The 21965-nt window shown below is 55.2% G+C and overlaps 1 pseudogene; it reads right to left on the bottom strand.

Moving 5' to 3' along the window:
- Positions 1–668: 668 nt before the first annotated feature.
- Positions 669–1383, bottom strand: LOC135406305 (zinc finger protein 239-like; annotated as a pseudogene).
- Positions 1384–21965: the final 20582 nt, after the last annotated feature.

Genomic DNA, 21965 nt, shown 5'->3' with positions numbered 1-21965 from the left:
TCCCTGCGAGGATTTTGGGGGGGTTGTGTGTCCCCCCCTGCCCTGCTGTCACTCTGCCTCCACCCGGCTGCTCCCAGTGATCCCAGTAAAGCTTCCCAGTTCTCCCCAGTCCTGGTTATTGGGGGCAGTGGGGGAGGGGCTTGGAGGGTCTCTGTGAGGTGGAGCCGAGTTTGAGGGGGGCAGAACAGGCCCAGGATGGATCGGGAATGGGGACCCCGCTGTGTCCCCCCTGTGTCAACCCGCTCTGGGGGGGCTTTGGGAGGGCACCTGCCCCTCAATAAAGCACCCAGCTCACACCAAAAGGTGCTGGGACACCCCAAAAGCTTCCCCAGAGCTCCCCAAGGACCCCCAAACACATTCACAGTCCACCCAGGACCCCCCCAACCCCTTTTCTGGGGGGACTTCTCTGGGCACTGGTGGTGCTGGGAGCCCCCCTGGCTGCAGGCGAGGAGCTCTCGGGTGAGTGGGGGGTGGGAAGGGGACGGTCGGTGGGAAAAGGGGGGTCAGAGGGGATAACGGGGTGGTGGGACCCCAAACTGAGTGGGAGGGGAGTGGGACACAAAAGCAAGAATTCCTAATTAGAGATGGATGGAACCATCAGGGGGTTCATTTGGGTGGAAGGAGTGGCCAAAGCTCTTCCTGCATGTGGGGCACTGGTAGGGCTTCACTTACTGGTGGGTCTCTTGGTGTCTTGTCCAGTTAGAGCTCTGGGTGAAGCTCTTTCCACACTCCCCAATCTTGTAGGGCATCTCCCCAGTGCGGATGCGGGTGGGTGACGAGGTGGGAGTTCTGTTTGAAGCCCTTCCTGCAGTCGGTGCAGCGGAAGGGCCTCTCATCCCTGTGAATCCGCTCATGCAGGAGGAGATTGGAGCTGGTGTGAAACCTCCTCCAACATTCTCCACACTGGTAGGGACGTTCCCCGGTATGGATGAGCTGGTGTTTGCGGAGGTGGGAGCTCTGGCTGAAGCTTTTCCCACATTCCTCACTCATGTTGGGCCGTTCCCCAGTGTGGATGCGCTGGTGTTTGCGGAGGTGGGAGCTGTCCCTGAAGCTCTTTTCGCATTCCCCACATGAGTGGGGCCATTCCCCAGTGTGGATGTGCTGGTGTCGGAGCAGGTGGGAGCTCTTCCTGAAGCTCTTTCTACACTCCAAGCACCTGAAGGGCTTCTCCCAGCTGGGAGGCTGCTCAGGCTCCACCAGCTCAGAGCTCCCCCTCAAACTCTGGCCGCCTTCTTGGCACAGGCTGAGTCTTTCCTCCTCAGAGCACCCTGGGCTGAGCAGGTCAGGACAGTAGTAATAGTCAGTGAGTCTCCAGATGCCAATGCAGTTCTCAGAGCACAGTCTGGAACGGAGGAACTCGCAGCACAGGTTGACGATGCCCATGACGTTGGACTGGTCTGCTGCAACCAGCAAACTCTCTTTTGTGTCTATTCCTGGTTGCTGATTGATGCTGGGGACCTGAGGGAGCCTCTGCAATCCCCTCTGTGGGGCACAATCTCCTCTCCAGAGCTTGACTCAGTGCAGACTTTGCAGGGGAATCTGTGCTGGCAGCCCGAGTATGTCCTGACCCCCCATGCTCCCCCCAGGATATTTGGGATGAGCTCCCTCTTCCCGGTCACCTGTGGGATGGGGGGGCGATTGTTCTCCTGCTGTGGAAAGGGTTGGCAGAGGGGGGCTAAGGGGAGGGGGGAGAGCGGGAGTGGGGTTGCCATGAGGGTGCCTTGGTGTCCCCATGCCTTGATCCCTGGAGAGTGAGGGAGGTTGGAGAGAGGGGGGAGCTGCAAGAGCCCTGAGAGCCTGGAGAGGGCCGCACGGAGAAGGGGAAGCCTGGACAGTGGGGACATCTGGGATCCCAAGGACAACAAAGTGGAGAACCTGGAGAGGGGGAATGTCTGGGAATGTGGCACCTCGAAGGCAAGAATCAGAGATCTTGGAGATGGATGGAACCATCAGGGGTTCATTTGGGGTGGAAGGAGCGGCCAAAGCTCTTCCTGCAGGTGGGGCACTGGTAGGGCTTCACTTACTGGTGGGTCTCTTGGTGTCTCGTCAAGTTAGAGCTCTGGGTGAAGCTCTTCCCACACTCCCCACACTTGTAGAGCCTCTCCCCAGTGTGGAGAGTTCTGTTGGAAGCCCTTCCCGCAGTCGGTGCAGCAGAAGGGCCTCTCATTGTGTGAATCCGCTCATGCAGGAATGCAGGAGGAGACTGGAGCTGGTGTGAAATCTCTTCCCACATTCTCCACACTGGTAGGGACGTTCCCCAGTGTGGATGCGCTGCTGTTTGCGGAGGTTGGAGCTGTCCCTGAAGCTCTTTTCGCAGTCCCCACATTGGTAGGGCCGTTCCACAGTGTGGATGTGCTGGTCAGTGAGGAGCTGGGACTTCTGTCTGAAGCTTTTCCCGCATTCCCCACATGGGTAGGGCCATTCCCTAGTGTGGATGTGCTGGTGTCAGAGCAGGTGGGAGCTCTTCCTGAAGCTCTTTTCACACTCCAAGCACCTGAAGGGCTTCTCCCTGCTGGGAGGCTGCTCAGGCTCCACCAGGTCAGAGCTCTGGCTCAAGCTCTGGCCGCCTTCCCGGCACAGGCTGGCTCTTTCCTCCTCACAGCACCCTGGGCTGGCTTTGGAGCCCCTCCTGCGGGGGGATCTCCGGCCCTTTTCCTCCCCGCTGCCTTCCTGCGCCGGGGAGCCCTTCAAAACGGCCTCTCCCACCAGGCTCTCAAGGGGGATTTGTCCTCCGGGCTCTCCGTCCTCAGCTCGGGGCCTGGGGTAGGAAGCAAGGACAGGGAGGGGATTGGCCTCCGGCCCACAGGGAAGGCCAAGGACATCCCCCCAACTCCGGCCCCGGCAGGACGGCGGCGCCAGCGGGGTTGTCCTGCAGCCGGGGCCATGCTCGGCTGACAGAGCCAGCACAACACCCGCCCAAAGGGGCACTGACTGCCTCCTCACCTGCCTGGGGGGCCCAAGGCATCTTCCTCTTCCTCGCAGCCTCCTCATCCATCCGCCCAAGCTTTGGGAAGGACAAATCCTGATGGGGGGGAAAACAAGGGCTGAGCACGTTGGTTTGGGGGTTCCTCCTGCCCAAGTCCATCTCTAGAACTCATCGGGCATCATAAAAACCTCCAAAACAGCAAGATTCAGCCCAGAAAAACTGAAACCACCAAGATTCAGGCAAAAATCCCTTTCAGAAATAGCAAGCAGTGCAGGAGGAGCCTCCCAAGCAGCAGTTGCAGGGCAGCAGGGACCGACCTGAGCTGCCTTTGGTGCCCAGGAACTTCCCCCACACAGCCCCTCTCCTGCCCCGAGGGACCAGCAGAACAGGGGGAGCCCAAAGGACTGGACTGGAGGAATTGAACAGACATTTTGGGGCCATTTGATGGACGTTTTGCAGGGGTGGTGCACAGACTAAGGGAAGGAGACCTGTGTGTTCTAGCAAAGAATGGGAAGGGGCTGGTGGGTGGTGAAGTTGTATTGAGTCGTGTGGGGCCTGGGCATGATGGGACTGGTGTGGAATAAGGGCCAGAATGTGCTGCTTTGGGCCGGGGTGGAGTTAATTTTCTTTGCAGGGGCTGCTGTGGGGCTGGGGTTGGGCTTGTGCTGAGCACAGGCTTGAGAACACAGAGGTGGTTTGGTTAGTGCTGAGCCTCCCCAGAGCCAAGGCCTTTCCTGCCCCTGGCACAGACACACTGGGGAGGGGCTGGGGGTGTGTAAATAAATCCTTGTGTTTCCAGTACTGACCTGAAGTAGGTACTGCAACAAGAGAGGATGAGCTTGTGAGCTTTGAATTCAACTCCATCCACACTTATGATTGCATCACAGAGTTTCCCCTCAAGGCAATAAAACTACTTCTGAACCAGCAGAGTCTTCTGGGTGCTGTGGTTGACTGGACACGACGAGAAGTCCAGCTGGTCAGGGAAGTCCAAGACTGGGCGGGCACCAATGGCCCGGATTGGCACAGTGAGCTTTTCTCTTTCGCTGATGCAGACAAGCTGGTGGAAATGATCCTGCAGGAAAAGAGACTGGCACAGCATTGAGGGCATTGAGTGCCATCCTCATGGCAGAAGAAAAAGACCTGTTTTCTATGACCATTTGTGGGCATGAATTTACCTCTTCCACCCCAAAAATGACCACTAATTCATACTAATAAAGGCTGGAGAACAGAGCATGTGAAAAAGCATCATTTTTGCTCCATTCCAATGGGAAAGAATAAAGTTTTCTGGATCATCTTTTTGTTCCTCTGGTATTTTCCATATTTAAATCCCTTCCACTGAACCCAGAGGTGGCTAAACATCAACACCCCTCCCTGTCATTTCCCTGCTGTTCCATCTGCCTCTTCCCTTGTGAACGTTCAAGAATAGGCATGGAGGGAAAGCACAGCCCTCTAGGCCCAGCTGCAGGGCCTGGCAGCACCACGCCGTGCCAAGGTGTGACCAGCTCCAGGCTGCCTGCCCCCAGCCCAGAGCCGACCTCACAGCACGGGCTGGGCTATAACCAGTGTGCAACAAACGCCCTGGCTTTAGAGAGAACGTTCCTCCAAACTCACCTTGCTCCCCTCAGGGGTGAAAAGGATGTTTATAGTGCAAAATGAGCCCGGTGGGATCTGATGGCACACACCATTGAGGCCGAGCAACTTGAAATAAGGTGAGCTGTCCATGGTGACCTTCACCAGCTGAGTAACCTGCAGGAAAGACACAAAATGGTGATTTTGCCACTAATGGAAACAGGAGGAGGCCTGGGTGTGCCCTGGTGACAGCCTTCCTTGACCATTTTCCCAAAAGACTTTTAGCTCTGGAGGTACAAGCACAGGCTACACAAGGGTGAACTTGGATCCCTCTGCCTGGGCAAAGCAGCTCGGCCAGAGGCAGTAGGGCAGTGCCTGCTGGGAAGGAAGGTCAGGCACCAGCAGTATGGAGATAGAACACCTGAACCAAGTCATCCTCATTTCAACAAGCCCAGAGAATCTGCCTGCTTCTGCCTGCACACAGCCACGCAGCCCTGTTCCAGAGGGAGAATGTGCTACCTGAAGGCAAACCAGCACATTGGCCTGGGGGAAGGAAGAAATTCCCTTCTAACAGACTGAGGTGGAGTGGGGAAGTCCAGCTGTGGGGAGACAGTCCCATGGGCACACCAGCAGAGGAGACCAGACCCTTGGCCTTCCTGGGAAACTGAAGAGAAAAGGAGGAACACAGCAAGACAAAGAGACAAGCCCCGACACAATGAGATGGCAAAGAGAATTGAAATGGGCTGTAAAGAAGCAAGGGAGAAGCACAAGACACTGCCAGGAAAGGCTGGTGCAGAAGATGGGAGCAGTCAGCTTGCCAGAGTGAGGGAAAGCCAGAGGGCCCTGCAGGCTGGGCCTGTCAACTCTGGGCTTGAAAGGTTATTTTCTGCCTGGAGAAACATGAGCAGCACCGACTGACAGTGTGGTTTCATTATTAAAAGCCAGTCTCAGCTCTCCAGGGGTTCTTGCTGCCTGGTGACTGTGGCCAGGCAGCTGCCAGTGCAGGCAAGCCAGACTGCTGGGCATTCCTGCAGCCACCCTGCTGCCAGTTTCTGCCCTCAGGGGAACACAGGCACAGGGACAGCAAACAGGCATTTGCTAGCACACAGGCATCAACCCCTGAGCACCAAATCCCATCTCACAACCTCTAAACCAGGTGATTTGAACTCCCTGCTGTCTATTCCCACCAGCTTGCTCTTGGCACAAGAGTCATTTGAGAAACTGTTTCCTTGACTGAAATTCAAAAGGTCTCAGTTTTCCTCTTTACAGGGCAACACAATTGCTGACATTTTTCAACTTCTTCCTTCTCAGCTTTCGTGGGCAATTGCAAAACAATCACACTTGGTTCAAGTGAAGGTGGAAACCCTCAAGAGCCCATTGCTCTGGATGTCAGATACCAACAAGGCACGGCCAAAATTCGGGGAGAATCCTCAGCACGGGAAAATTCCCACCATCTTGCAAATCCAAGGTGGTGAATCTGGATGGGCCACAGCTGATACTTGCTCTGCTGTAAACCATGGGGGTTACACCACTCTCCTCTTCTTCTAGCACAGTGTTAAAGCGCCACATCCCAGCACTTACCTTGTCTCTATTCCTCAGAAGCAGGGCCGTTTCACAGACCTTGCCAAGGACATAGTTCTGAAACACCAGCTCGGATGGGACAGGCTCAAGCAAGGTCTTGTTCCAGTCACGTGATGAGAACTGGAGAGGCGAGAGAGAGCAGGGAGAGGTTCAGCTGCTGGGAGGAAGGTTCGTGAACGACTCTCCTCTCTTGATCCCTGGTGAAGGACAGGCTCTTGGTGACTAGGTCTGCCCAGCTGCCACTGGGGGAACAGTAGCTCACCCACCTCTGCTCTGAGCTGATCAAAAGCTGCTGGACCACACCAAGCAGGCTCAAGCTGAGCAGCTCTTTTGGCAGGAGTTTCTCCAGCTTTCCTTCTCCAAAATGCCAGGCAGCGCTTACCTCCAGCACAGCCCTGTGCTAATGGGGTCCCAGAGCTCTGGGCACTCACTGAGCACTCAAGCAGTAAGTGAAACTCAAGAATTTACATCAGACTCCACAGGAAACAATTTTTGGGTGACCTTTACTCTGAGGCAGGGAGACTGAGGCCCACACAACTCCAGACTCTAGAGCTTAGACACCAGTAAGAAGAGAACAGCACCAGAGAAGGTTAAGGGCAAAAAGAAAGTACCACAGTAGATAGGGATAGGACAAATAAGGTGAGTGCTGCATGAGGATAAGGTTCAGCTCTTTTCTCAGCAGTGCTGGAGTTGTGTTAGACTGGGAGTAATTCCCTCAGGCCCTCAGCCTTCAAAGGCCAGCACTGCCACTGTGCAGGGAATCCTATGACCCACAGCATTTGCCAGTGACAACACCAAAGCAAGAGGTGGCTCTTTCAGTGGGACAATGGAAAATGGCAAGCTCGTGCCCTTGTGTCCTGCTCCAGCCTTCCCCCGCTATTGTGCCTTCGCCATGGTAGCTAAACTCCAGCAAACCCCACCAGCTTCAGCAGAAATTATTTGTGTTGGCTTAGCACAGATCAGGACTCCAGCATCTCACTAGGAGAACACGTTTTGCCTTTGCCCCAGCAGAAGGAACTCCACCACCACCAGCAGTTTGCAACGACAACAGGACCCAGACACTGAGGGGTTTCAATGAGCTGGAGGCAAGGCACGCAGCCTCTTCAAGTGTCACATCAAACAGCAAGGAAAAGGGCAGGAAAAGGCTACCTTGGAACTGGAGTTCTCACTCGTGCCTGGGGGCCGGACAGTCTTGGGCAGCTTTGTCTCCTGAGGGCTGTCCGGCTTCTTCCTGAGCCTGAGACCAACCTCCCTGAAGTCAAAGATGGTCAGCTGGAAGGCAAAAAAACCAGCAAGAGCCTCAGAAATGCCCTTGTTTAGAAAGGCTTTTCTTGTTCAAGTGGCTCTGATGAATCCTTTGTGATCACAGCCACCAGGACAGTCCTGGAAGTCCTGGACCTGCTGAAGTATTAAACATCACAAAATTAATGGTATAGAGCAGAACACACTTGCTCAGCCACGCTGTCATCCTGATTATCCTCCCTATGCCCTTGGGGGCATTTTTGGAGCCAATTTACACCTCTAATATTTTTTTCTTTCCTGGAGAGAGAACTGATTCTGCTTGCACATTGTAATCCTTTCAGAAGAACTTTCCCCCCTAGTTTTCCTCACTTGTTGTTAATATTTTTTCCTCTTAAGTTTAAAAATTAAAACCTTTGCTCTGAAAGAGAGTGAAGGAAGAATGAAGAAGCTTCAAACCAAGGAGAAAAACCTTAAAATCCGAACAGCACAACAAGTCTCCTCCTGCTGCATTAATGCCGCCTCACGAAACGGCGATGGCCTCTGCAGGCAGCTGCCTAAAAACACCCACGGCTTCTCGGGAACACAGACATGCAATTGTTATCTTTTTTTTTCCCCTAAAGCTTTCATTTTTCTCTTTACATTCAGCCTCTCAGTGACTCCCGAGAGCCCTCTGCAAAGCCATAAACTGACTTTTGGAGGAGCTTTTGGACACCCCCAGCAATGGAGCGGCGCTACGCAAATTGCGTAAGGGGGCCACCAATCCTGCGGCGCTACGCAAACAGCGTAAGGAGGGCGCCAGTAATGGCAATGGGGGAGTTACGTCAGTTGCGTAAAGCTACGCAAAAGGCGCAAGAGCCCTGCCCTCAGCGCTACGCAAATGACGGGAGGGCCATGGTGGCTTCCTAAGGGCTCGCGGACCTTTCCCACTTCATCCCAGTCCTCTCCAAAGGGCTCCCACTTTGTCCCAGTCCCTCCCTAAGGGTTCCCAGTCCATCCCAGTCCCCTCCTAACGCCGTTGCCCTCAGCCCTACGCAAACGGCGTAAGAGGGCGCCGGTAACGGCAGGAGAGGGGCGCTACGTAAACTGCGTTAGGATACGCAAATGGCGTAAGCGCCCTGCCCTCAGCGCTACGCAAATGGCGGAGAGCCCCGGTTCCTTCCTCGGGGCTCCCAGTTTATCCCAGTACCTCCCAGTCCTTTCCTAAGGGCTCCCAGTTCATCCCAGCTATCGCCGCGTTCTCGCGCTTTCAGAATTTTCTCCCTCCGCTTCCCAACTATAAAAGGGACTTTCTGTGCTGAACACCGAGCCGGGAGCACTGACGGGCTCGGTGCAGGGGCCCTGTGGTATTTGGTTTCTCTACAGTTCATGTTTTTATAATGAAGGGGGAAGGGTTAATAATCTGTCACAAAGGACTGGAGCTCTCAGAGCCAATTAGTCCTCCAGTGAACCATTTAGCTGCTGAAATAAATCCAGTCTCAGGCACGCAATGAGCAGGATTCGAGACAGAAAAGCCTGTGTGGGTACGCGGGGCATTGAGCTCCTGCAGATTTGTCCACAGGTGCAACTTGGTACATTTTAGTACTGAGTGCTTTTGATAGACGAACTGGCCACCGAAACTCTCTTGGGTCATAACGTGCAAAGGTGGGACACCTTTATCCAGAACACGTAGACCACACAATTTCTCAAAGCTGGATCAGAATCTGTGCCAGCCTGTGGTGGAACCATGAAAGCCACCCCCAGGAGTTGCATTTCCCATTCGGATATCAGGTGGGGACAAGTCCTTGCCACAGGAATGGAAAATCCATAATGGGGTGGGAAGGGCCAAGATGCTGCCCTGGCAGAGAAGGGGGGATGTGCCACTGCAACATCTCCCAGCAATGCTGCTGTGGGTGGAAAAACACCATTAAGCTGGGACAAAGTCTAGGAAAGCAACAGCAGAGTCTGTCTCCCTCTAAATGTGATGTCTCCATCATCCAGACCCAAAGCCATGCTTTGGACCTCCCTGCACCAGTCTTGGTTTTCCAGCTCCTTAACTGCATCAGAACAAGGCCAAAAAAATTACTTCTTTTTATATTCTTGTAGTGGGTTGACCCTGGCCAGACACCAGGTACCCAATAAAGCCACTCTCACTCTGCTTCTGCAACTGGACAGAGGACAGAGAAAAAAAACAGCTAAGAATTCCTGAGTAGAGATAAGAGCTGGGAGAGGTCAGTGACTGATCACCTTCACGGGCAAAACAAGACTCCAAGTGGGGATAGTACTTATATTTATTACTAACAGGATAAGAGCCAAAGAGTGAGAAATAAAACAGTCTTAAAAACACCTTCCCCCACTTTCCTTCCTTGTTCTCCCTCCTCCCCCCCAGCAGGGAGATGGGAGGGGATGGGAATGGGGGTCACGGTCGGTTGTTGTTTCTGCCGCTGCTCAGGGAGAGGAGTTGGAGTCCTTCCCCTGCTCCCGTGGGGTCCCTCCCAGAGCAGTACCTCCAGCCCTCCTGGAGCAGACAAGCTCAGCCAAGCCAACCCTGGACACCCGTTGCCAGGCCCAGGGGCACCAGCTGCCAGGATCACCAGGGTGCTTTGCCTTTTACCTGTGCCCGGGACTGCACAGCCATCACATTCCCATCTGGTTCTGCTGTCCCCAGGCCAGAGCAGTGTCTGTGGGTGCCCTCGGCAGCACAGGAGGAGCACAGGAGCAGTTCCCAGGGCCTGGGGAAGCAAAGTAGTTCATGGAGGTGCTGAGCTCTTCTCCTGGGTCCTTCTGCTTCAAGCCCTGAAGAGCCCTGGGGTGCAGCTTTGGCAACTTACCCCTCCTTTTCTGCCTCCTGCCTGCCTCCTGGACAAAGGAGGCAGTGCCTGTGTGTCTCTTCTAGCTCGGCCAATGCATTAAAGCCCTCCCATGATGGTGGTCTGATGGGAAAAGAAAACTGATGAGCTCCCTCTGTCCTGGAATTGGGCAGGTGCAGGGTGTCCCTGCCTTCCCACTGTGCCATCACAGCAGGGGATGGTGGCCCCGCTCTGGCCACAGATGCAGCAGCTCTGGAAAGAGCAGAGCAGCCCCATCAGCAGCAGCCTCAGGGCCTCCTCCTTGTGCCAGAGCTGGTTGGAAGGGCTGGGCTTTCTTGCTTGGGGTCTGGGCTGAGCTCCAGCAAACCTTGCCTTGCCCAAATCTCCCTGCTCTTGTCAGGCTCTCACCTGCTGTGCTGCCCAGGAGACTATATCAGGGATCTCCCTTGCGCCAATATTCCAGTCTTCTAGTCGCTGAACCGGGATGTCAGGAGAGTTGCTGACAAAAAACTGCAGGAAAAGGACACTCACTGATGAGGAAAGACTGGCAGGGACTGCCTGTCAAAAAGTGGAGGGAGCCTGCAGAGCAACTCACCAGGCAGAGCTTGTGGACACAGAGCCCATTTATCTGGAGTTTTTCCGCACAAGATGTCCGGGTCAGCCTCTGATCGCTGACACAGCACGCATGCTGGAGGGAGAGAGACAGTGGCCCCGGGCATGGCACCTGTGCTGCCCACCCTGACAGCCCCTCTGCCAGGCTGCGGGAGGGGCACTTTGCTCTCACCTGGCTCCCTGTCTTCGGGGGCTTCCTGCCTGTCTTCGGGGGCTTGGTCCTCTCTCTGTTCAGGGGCTTCCTGTCTCTCTTCGGGGGCTTGCTCCCTTTCTTCGGGAGCTTGCTCGTGTCTGTCTGCCATGGTGATGTCAGCAGGGCGTCTGTCCTCGGAACACTGAGGTCGCTTCCAAGGTGCTCCTCCACTGGTTCCGAGGCAGGAAACACTGACACGACCCCGATGTTACCTGACTGTCAGGGCTGGAGCTGCTCCTCTCCTGGGAGGGGGATTCCAGAGTCTCCTCCGATGTTGCCTGTTGAGTGGTGTGGAGGTTGCTGGTCTGTGGTGCTGAAGATCCAGGAGATGGCAGCTGGGCGCTGGGGCTGGGGCTGACGGTCTCCAGTGCTGGAGAACCGGGAGACAGCCCTGGTAGCGCCAGGCTGCCTGTGTTGGGGCTGATGGTCTCACGTTCCCTGGAGCTGTCAGAAGGCTCCAGTCCTGACAGTCAGGCCATGCTGGGGCCAGCAAGCTCTGAGTCATCTCAGGAGGCTGTGAGGGGAAGCAGGAATGTCAAGGCCACCCCAGGCCCAGCCAGGATAGGCCAGAGCAGTGCGGCTCTGCCAAACCCACCCTGGGCACCCACTGCCAGGCCCAGGGGCACCAGGCCCAGGGTTACCAGGTGCTTTGCTTCTTACCTGGCTCCCTCCCTTTGGGGGCCTCCTCCTCTCTGTCTGATGTGGGACATGTCAGTGGTGGGTCCCTGTCTCAGGGACCACGTCTGAGCGGTGAGTGGGGCTCCCAGCACTGGGTGCTCTAACACGGCTTCTCTCATGGCGACTTCGGAATGTTCTGCATGAGTTCCGGGTCCGACGCTGCTGGCGGGAGTGGTGTTGTCTTTGGGAAGTCCTGGCTGCTGTTTCCCTTGGGTTTCGCCTCCCAGCACTCGGCGCTGGCGTGCACTTCCTGTCATGGGGACTTCTGCACCGGCTGGATGGATTTGGGGTCTGACGTTGCAGGCGGGAGCGGTTTCGCCTGCGGAATGTCCTTGAGTGTCTCTGCCTGGGCCTGCGCCTCCCAGGACTTGGTGCTGGCACATGGCTCCTGTCCTGGGGACTTCTGGACCAAAGTTGTGGAATTTGGGCCCGATGTTGCCGGCGGGAGTGGTTTTGCTGTCGGTCAGGCCCCCGACTGCTGGAGCAGCTGCTGTCCTCAGTTTCTGGGAAGCTGCTGTGGGACGACCCCGATGTTACCTGACTGTCAGGGCTGGAGCTGCTCGTCTCCTGGGAGGGGGATTCCAGAGTCTCCTCTGATGTTGCCTGTTGGTTGCTATGGAGTTTGCTCGTACTGGGGGTGATGGTCTCGTATTCTGTCGAGTCGTCAGAAGATTCCCTCATGAGAGCAACATGCTCTGGGTCTTAACTGGAGGCTGTAAGGGGAAACAGGAGGGACAAGATTGTTCCAGACCCAGGACAAGATAGGCCAGAGAGGTGCCCCCAGCCCTCCTGGAGCAGACAAGCTCAGCCAAGCCAACCCTGGACACCCATTGCCAGGCCCAGGGGCACCAGCTGCCAGGATCACCAGGGTGCTTTGCCTTTTACCTGTGCCCGGGACTGCACAGCCATCACATTCCCATCTGGTTCTGCTGTCTCCAGGCCAGAGCAGTGTCTGTGGGTGCCCTCGGCAGCACAGGAGGAGCACAGGAGCAGTTCCCAGGGCCTGGGGAAGCAAACGAGTTCATGGAGGTGCTGAGCTCTTCTCCTGGGTCCTTCTGCTTCAAGCCCTGCAGAGCCCTGGGGTGCAGCTTTGGCAACTTACCCCTCCTTTTCTGCCTCCTGCCTACCTCCTGGACAAAGGCACTCACTGGCATCGCAGTGCCTGTGTGTCTCTTCTAGCTCGGCCAATGCATTAAAGCCCTCCCATGATGGTGGCCTGATGGGAAAAGAAAACTGATGAGCTCCCTCTGTCCTGGAATCAGGCAGGTGCAGGGTGTCCCTGCCTTCCCCCTGTGCTGCAACCACAGCCACCTCGCTGTCCCTCCTCTTCCTTCTCCTCTCGTGGTCAGAAAACACTGGCACTGGGCCCGAGCCCAGAGTCCGCTTTTGTGCCCTTGGCCTCACGGGTCCCAGTGGCCACTGCACCGAGGCCTCCTCCAGGTGCTCCTACACTGTCTCTGCAAAAGAAGCGAGAGGCTTTTGCAACAGAGGGGGGCCTAGGGCCCCCCTACTGCCCCTGACTCCTGTCTCTGTCCCCCTTCTCCTCCTTTTGTCCAGTCCACTGCAGTCTCCTCCAAACGCTCCTTTGCTGATTCTGAGAAGCGCCAGGTGGCTGTGGTTGCACCACAGGGCCAAGAGCCCCAAGCCGTGAGGCTCTCCCTGGGCAGCGCTGTCCCTCCTCTTCCTTCTCCTCTCGTGGTCAGCAAACACTGGCACTTCTGCGGTGCCTCCCTACCTGCTCACCTCCTACCTTCTTCTCTTTGGGTTGCAGCCTCATGCTGGGAGGGTCCAAAAGGAACGTCTCTCTTTGTCAAGGTCTCCCGCTTCCCCCAGCAAATGCGTGCCGGGCAGCATTTGTTCTAAGTGTCCTCACGTGTCTAGGTGGGAGGGGGATGACGGCAGAAGCGGCTGCTGCTTTAAGGCTTGTGGTCTGAGTGTCCCCGCGTGTCTTGGCGGGGTGGCAGTGGAAGCGGCCACCAGTTGGAGGTTTTGGTTCTAAGTGTCCTCACGTGTCTAGACGGGAGCGGGGTGACAGCGGAAGTGGCCGCTGCTCTAAGGCTTTGGCTCTTAGTGTAACCCCGTGCTCCAGAACTGGTGCACTCAGCTGCTTTCCTGCTCCCTCAGGGGTCCATGGCAGCACAGACAGGCAGTTACAGTAAACTCCCTGGTGACCTATGAACTTCTTGCACTTCTGAAAACAGAATCCATTTTCAAACATGCAACTGGAGAGGTCAATGGTACTCTATTCGAACAATAATATAAAGAATAATTTGCTTACTGTCTAACAAGATTACAACTTAGAAATTAAGAAACTTCAGGTGGAAGTGTGGAAAAGGAAAAGAAACAACTTTTTATTAACAAAATCTAAATAAGCAACAAATGGTGCAATCAAAAACTTTCAGAACAAACACAAAGTCCCAGTTCCCCAGGTGTGCTGGGAGAAACCTGTGGCAATCCAGGGAGGGGGGAGAGAAGGCAGGACTGTCCTGGCAGTTCAACAGCTGCTCACAGCCAGCAAAGAAGAAGTCCCTTTTTCCCCACAGGCAGTCTTGAAAGCAGAATGCCTCGCTCTGAGATGGGTCGGTCTCTCTCTCTCAGTCGTTCTCCGCAAGGTGTCCTGTGGGGAGAAAAACTTCCCCTCAGGAAAAGGGAAGGAGGTGGCCAAAAACCAGGTCCCTGACCAAACCCAAAAGGACTCCCCCAGCTCTCCCTGCGGCCACAAACTGCCCCGGGAGATCTCCCTCTCTCCCCGCTCCTGCATGTGCGGCCCCGCTGTGCCCCCACCCCGTCCCCAACAACAGGGGCAAGTGCCGGATTCTGCCCTGGGATGGGGCAACCCCGCATGGACGGACAGACTGGGAAGGAGAGGCTGGAAAGCAGTGCTGGGAAAGGGCCCTGGGGGTGCTGGTGGGTGGCCAGTTGGCCCTGAGTCAGCAGTGCCCTGGCAGCCAGGAGGGCCAAGCCTGTCCTGGGGCCATCAGGCCCAGCATGGCCGGCTGGGCCAGGGAGGGGATTGTCCCGCTCTGCTCTGCCCTGGGGCGGCCTCACCTGCACCATTGGGGCAGTTTGGGGGGACACAATGGAAGGGAGAGATTGAGCCATTAGAGGGTGTCCAAAGGAGGGCAACGAGGATGGGGAAGGGCCTTGGGGGGAAGGCGTGTGAGGACACTGAGGGCACTTGGTGTGTTCAGCTGGAGAAGAGGAGACTGAGGGGAGACCTCACTGCAGGTCCAACTTCCTGGGGAGGGGCAGAGGAGGGGCAGGCCCTGAGCTCTGCTCTGTGTGGACCAGGGACAGGTCTGAGGGAATGGCCTGGAGTTGTGTCAGGGGAGGTTTAGGTTGGATCTTAGAAAAGGATTCTTCCCCCAGAGGGTGGTTGGCACTGAACAGGCTCCCCAGGGCAGTGGGCACAGCACCAAGGCTGGTAGAGCTCAAGAAGTGTTTGCATGATCCTCTCAGGCTCATGGTGTCACCCTTGGGGATGGGCCTGTGCAGGGCTAAGGGTTGGACTGGATGATCCTTGTGGATCCCTTCCAACTCAGCATATTCTGTGATTCTGGGATTATCAACCCTGTGTTCAGCACAAAGCCAAAACACAGCCCTGCACTGGCCATGGGGAAGAAATTTAACTGGACTCCCCCTGAAACCAGCACACCCTTTAGGGGCTCTCACAGAAACATCCCACAGTCCATTTGCTATCTGGAACCAGTGACTCTGAGTTCCTGCTTCTCCAGCCCCAGGGATGGTCTCCTTGTCTGCTCATTCCTCCACACTCTCTTCTCAGTGATGGCATCTTAACCAGACAAGCTCCTGGGAATAATTTACTTGTAAGTCTTCAATTCTTTTGTGGTTAATTAGACAGATCTCAGAAGTGCATTCAAAGTGAATATCTTGCATTAATAAAACCATTAAAAAAGATGTCTTTTTTGTGTCCTGTTTACTTTTTTCCTGTTTTAACATTGATATCAGCAATCCCCAGTCGATATTGATCATGGGCACCTCCTAATTCAGTCTGAATACATCAGAAAATCAGGACCCTTTATGTCTGACAATCCATCAGACTTTGTCCCTATCCCCACCCCACCATTCCCTCATCAAACCCCTGGCACTCAAAGCAGCCTTGGGCAAATCTGAGCTCCCTCCACTCAAGGCTGGACCTGCAGGTTTCAGCTCCTTGGCACCAACTCCCACCTGCTTGGCTTGGAGAGAGAGCTGCCCGAGACACAGAGGGATGTTCATTTATTGCCAGCAAACAAAACCAGAGGAAGGCACAGCTCAATAAAACCCAGAAGTCCTTCCCCTGCTGTATATTAGGTCCACATTGCCTCCAATGAAGTCCTCTTTGCACAGTAGATAGTCTTAGACCAATGGCAAACACCTTCTGTGTCAAGCACAGAGCCCAAGGTCCCCCCAACACTCCCTGCCCCGCATTCTGTCCATATTTGCCCTTTGCACAGAGGGAGTCACACACTGAAGTCACAAGATCCCTCAGTCCACAGAGGGAGGAAAAGAGACAGTGAAAGAATTTCTGTGTTGTGCAGAGCTAAATCTGCACTCATCCCAATATTCTGGGCTTACAGGACCTTTATCAAACACATTCTGCAGCATCTCTTCACTGGGCAAACATCTGTGGGGATGGCCAGGCCCAAGGAGTGGTGGGCAATGGAGTTCCATCCAGGGGTGTTCCCAGGGCTCAGCACTGGGCTCAGGGCACTTCAATCTCTTTCTCAATGATCTGCACAAGGGCATCGAGTGCAGCCTCAGGCAGTTCCCAGGGCGCACCAAGCTGGGGGGAGTGTTGATGTGCTGGAGGGCAGGAAGGCTCTGCACAGGGATCTGGACAGGCTGGATCCATGGGCCCAGGTCACTTGGAGGAGGTTCAACAAGGCCAAGTGCCGGGTCCTGCCCTGGGGTCACAACCACCCCAAAGCCCTGACCATGCCCTGCAACTGCTCCCCACAGCCTGTCCTGTGTCCTTAATCCCTCCATTTCCAAGGACTCTGTGGGACAAGGGAGCTCTGTGCTCTGGGTACGGAGGGAGCTCCAAGTGCCACTGGAGTGGGAACCACAACTCCTCAGGTTTGTGTTCTTTGGGAGGTCTGGAACTGGTGAGACTTAGAGACACAGAAAGTTTCTCTTCATTGCCCACAAACAAAATTTAAACACGATACAATTTATAAACATCCCAGCTCTTTCCTCAGTTTTCCTCAGCCACAGAGACCTGGAGAATGCCCGTCCTTGATGTGCTGGTCCCACAGCCCAGGGTGCTCCTGGCCTCCCCTGGTGCCAGGGCACACGGCTGCCTCCTGCCCAGCTCCCTGCCCACCCACAGCTTCTGACAGGGCTGCTCCCAGCCAGGCAGCTCCAGCTGTGCCATGGCCAGGCTGAGTCCCCTGCAGGGGCAGACACTGCCATTTGTCCCTCGGGGATTTCAGCAGGTTCCTGCCCAGACGTGTTCTCCTCCTCCCTGAAGCCCTTCCCCGAGCACAGAGGCCCGAGAGACCTTTCCAGGAAAGACTCAGGCAGAGAAGCCAGGGAGTCCCTGAGCACCACATCAGTGTCTGCTGGAATTCAACCCCCCTCCCCATTGCACAGCAGCCCTGCCTTTCCCTCCTGCAGCCTTGGTGTCCAACACAGCCCTTGAGGCTCTTTGGGCTCTGGACTTTTCCTGCAGCCCCCAACTGCAGGGGAGCTTTGCCTTCCCCACAGTCCCCCTGCCCAGCCCAGACCATGCCCAGCAATCCCTTGTCTGTCCCTGCCTTGCTGTCCCCCCCTGGCAGTGGCTCCGTGGCCCCTTTGTGCCCCGCTGCCTCCCAGCTGGTCCCACAGCCCCCTGGGCAGGCCCAGCCCAGCACAGGAGCACTCAGGGTGGGGAAGGGCCCCTCTGTCGGGATGCCCAGGGCAGTCCTTGGCCTTGGGCACCCGGGGCCTTCCTGTTCAGCCCCTCTCCAAGCTCCTGGACAGGCCGTGTCCCCTGTGGGGCCTCACAGCCAGCCCTGTTCCAGGCTCTGCCGGGTTCTGGGCCAGCAGAGAGGCCGGGCAGGGCTGGCCATGGCCCTGGCACAGGCCCTGAGCCCAGCAGGAGGATGGAGGGGGGCACAGCAAAACTCACCCCTAACCCTGGGCTGAGCAGCCACTGCTGGGAATGGCTGGGGAGAGAGGCTGGGGGGGACAACTGTCCTGGGCCACCTTCCTGCTCTGTTCCTGCCACCAAGGGCACAGAGCAGCCTCCTCTCGCTGGCACTTGCATGTTTTCCATCCCTTCCACAGGCCCTGGCTCTGCACCACAACCCCCCTGGGCTGAGTCCTCCCCCTGCACGCTCACACAGTGTCACAGACACACCCAGGGCTTTCTCTCCCAGCTCCTTTCCAGCCCAGCCCAGCTCCCTCCAAGCTCTCCCACCTGCCCTGAGCTCTCTCCACCCCCAAGGGCCTCTCCCCAGCACAGACCAGGTGGCTCTGGCCCCACAGCCTTGCCCAGGGCAGGCTGCTCTGGGCAGTGGCACCACAGCCCCAGCCCCTCTGGGCACAGCAGAGCTGGAGCTCCGAGAGGACTCAGCTCCAGCCGGGGGGGAACGTGCTTGGCAAAAGGGAAAGGAGGCTCCGGGTGTGCCCTGCTCTGCTCTGCAGGAGATCCTGAGAGCTCTGCAGCCCCTCCCTGCCATCCCATGCCCCCAGGCCAGCACAAAAGCCCCGGCCCCTGTGGTCCTCCAGAGCTCTTCCAGCTCCAGGCACAGGGCCCATCCCAAAGCTGGGGCAGCCAGAAAGCTGTTCTCATTTCCTGATCAGTCCTGCTCTGCTCAGGAAAGGAATCTCAGACAAAACCTTATTGCAGGTTCATTTATGTCACTCAAATGCAATATGAGACTCCCCAGGTAGACTAATTCTCTGGGACACACAAGATGGGGGCTACTGAAGAAGGAGGGAATGAAAACATGACTTTTTTTAAAAAGAAAACATCAAAACTATAGAAAATAAAAAAAAATGGACATAAGGAAAGATCTCATTGTTCATGGAAGTTCTGGCACACAGTGGGAGTGTCATTCAGCAAACAATATTCTACAATTCAACGTCACGGACTGTTCTGACCCAAAAATCAAATCCCCTTGAGGTACACAGAGTGTTTCCCCTCCCTCTGCATCATCCACCAAGTGCACCCAAGTCCTTGAGCAGAAACAATCCCATGGGTGAGTTTGCCTTTGCTTAAGGCAGGACTAATGCAAACTGTCCTCCCTAACATATTCCTCACATGGACCACAGGGATTTTATCCCCTTCAATGGTACAGAGAGGTTCTTTTTGGGCAGGGCCAGTTCAACTGGTAGAGTTAACTAACTCGGTTTGTGTGATGCCTTAAAGCTTTCTGGATATTTTTTTTTTTTAATTTAAAAGTAGTTGTGCAGTAACTGTAGATGTTAATGTAGCTGTATTAGATGCAACCCTTTAGCACAGTCGTTTACACAGACCCAACCCTATGACCCCATTTGATATCAAACTTTCTAAATTCCTTTAGCGTGTTTAGACTTCTTTTCAAGGTAGAATTGTAGAAAAACACCTCTATTGAACACCATCACACCCTAGGCCTGGACAACAAGATCCCACAAGAGACAAAGCAACCTTCAAGCCCAGAACTTTGGAGGCGCTCCAAGGACTGTACGTGCTGTGAAGAAGAGAAAGATGAGGAAGAAGGGGTCCCAAAGCCCCCAAACCCAATTCCCCAAGGGGTGTGTCGGGGGCAGAACTGGGCAGAACTGGGGGGTGGAGAGTTCTGGCATTGGATGGACCATCTTCTAAAACTGTAGAACCATTGCCTGGGAGGGTGCGTCGTGTGTGTTCCCCTGGGCCTGTGGGCCTGATTAAAGGACCTGCTCTTTTGAGCTGATCTTACACACTGAATTGGCCTGGAGTTTTCTCTCTTGAGCTTACAGGATTAACTAACTAGGTGGCTTTTGCTAAATTCACGTCCCAAGGTTTGAAGGTCCCACTGCCCATTGCTGTCAAGGTGGTTTGGAACAGTCCACTCTACCATTCCACTTTCCCAGAGGCTGGTGCAGGACAGGGAATATGACCCATCCACTCCATGCTGAGCTCTCTGGTCCAGGTGTGCACAAGGTTGTTTTGGAAAAGAGTCCTGCTGTCCAACTCCAGTGTTTCTGGAGGGCCATGTCTCCACAGGACTTGCTTTTCCAGGCCCAGGATGGTGCTCTGGGCAGTGGTGGGAGGCACAGGTGGGTGTCTCCTGCCATCCAGGGCTTGTGTCCACCATTGTCAGCACGTAGAGCTTGCCTTGGTGGGTTTGGGGAGTGTGCTGGGATCAATCTGCCAGGCCTGCCCACATCTCTATCTCAGCCATCATCCCCTTCTTGGCCTCTTTGATGGCAGCACACATTTCCCAGTTCTGGAGAACCTGGCAGTTGGTGTCCATGGTTAAATGCAGCCCTGGATCACAAGCCCAGCTGGATGTTGCACCTCTTCCCTGAGGCCCTGAGGTGTCCTGGGCCCAGGGAGCCAGGAATAATTCCCCCTTGTGTTGCCAGTCCAGCTCTGCCTGAGACACTTTCATCTGGTCAGTCCCATCCCCCTGTCCACTGTTGGATGTCACTCAGGAGCCCAACTCTTGGCTCCCTGTGCATCTCCAGGATGGACTTGCACAGCCAACCTCTCTGCCCAGGTGGCAGGAGGGCCTGCCCTGATAAGGCCTAAAATCCCCTCAGACAATGCCAACAGTGCCAGCTCTCCTGCAAGCTGTCTGTGAGATCTGAGAGTTACTGGTGCCACCATGGGAATGGTTTTGGTGTTGGATGATGCTCAAACCAGCCTGGTTCACCCAACTCCAAACACACATCCTGCTTTTGGAAGTTGGATGGGACAGAGAAGCTGCTCACTGGCCTGTCCATTTGTGAGGAGCAGTCAATCCCTTCCTACTAGAGAAGTCCAGTCCCTTTCATCCAGGCAGGTTCTTCTGACACAGCCCTTCTTGGGGTAGATGTGTGGAGATTCCTGCCTTGGCTGGGGACGCCCTCCAAGGACACTCCTCAAGGCTGAGCAAAAGAAATCTCCCCACGACCGTTGGTCTGGGTGAGTTCCATCAGATCTCTACATAATAATTATTTCTTTTGGCTAACTTTAATATAATTGTTTCAATAATTGCTTCAATATAGTGCACTATCCTATCTTATACTGTACTACTAGTAGTTTTAACCTTCATACTGTGTAGTAAATAACTCTGATTAAGATCTTTTGTCTGATCATTTGTAAGAATAAATGATTCACTTTATATAAATATTCTCATTTGGCCAATCATTGAAACTTGTGGGACAAAAATGTTCCAATCCCACTTCTGTAATTCCTTAAATTTAATTTGTTGACAAAATCTGAGGCAAAGATTGGATCCCTTATTCCTTGAGGCTCTGCAGTGCAACAATGGCTCCTTGATTCCATGAAGTTGCACTGTTTCCCACCGTTCTTGGGCTCCATAAGGCCCTGCAGTGTGACAACAGCCCACTGATTCCATAATTTTCCCCAGTGTCACAATGGACCCTTGATTCCATGAGATTCCTCAGTGTCCCGTTGGTTCCCTTTGGTTCCAAAAGGTTCTGGGATGTCACACTGGCCCCTTGATTCCCTGACATTCCACAGAGTCCTGGGGTCCTTTTGATTCCATGAGGTTCCACAGTGTCCCATGTTCCCTTTGGTTCCAGGAGGCCCCAGTGTATTCCAATGGCCCCTGGATTCCAGGAGATTCCACAGTGTCCCAGGGTCCCTTTGTTCCCAGGAGGTTCCTTTGTTTCCATCAGGCCCTGCCACGTCCCAGACTCCCTTTGGTTCCATGAGGTGCTGCAGGGTCACAATGTCCCCTTTATTCCATGAGGTTCTGCCATGTCCCAGGGTTCCTTTGGTTCCATGGGGTTCCAGAGGGCCAAAACTCCCTGGTTCTTATCCTTCCAAAACTTGTGGGCCCATTCTCTCCCTGCCTGGGGTGGAGCCCCATTGTGTTTGTGCAGGAATGGATCCATGGCCATCCTGCCACTGCCCCAATTGAATGCTGCACAAACGTCACTGCAGGCCTGACCCTGGATGCAGGAACAGTCTGGGAACTCCAGGCCTGCTGACATTCAGCAGAGCCAGTCGGGGGCCCAAAGAGCACAAGTGATTGACTGCAACCCCTGCAGGTCTCTGGCATTGCTGGGGACAAATGCAGGAACTGCCAGGAGCTCTGCAGAGCCCTGACAGTGCCACTGCAATCCCAAGCTGCATTGCCCAGGGCAACCCTCAGCACAGCCAAGGCCACAACCCTTCCTGAAAGGTGTCCCTTCTGGGCAGGGCCAGGGGGACAAACCCCTCCATCTGTCCCTGCACATGTTGTGTCCAATTCTCAGC

The sequence above is a fragment of the Pseudopipra pipra genome, chromosome W, assembly GCF_036250125.1.
Source record: "Pseudopipra pipra isolate bDixPip1 chromosome W, bDixPip1.hap1, whole genome shotgun sequence".
NCBI lineage: Eukaryota > Metazoa > Chordata > Aves > Passeriformes > Pipridae > Pseudopipra > Pseudopipra pipra.
Note: the sequence above shows the minus strand (reverse complement) of the source record. Positions and strands in the feature narration are given on the sequence as shown.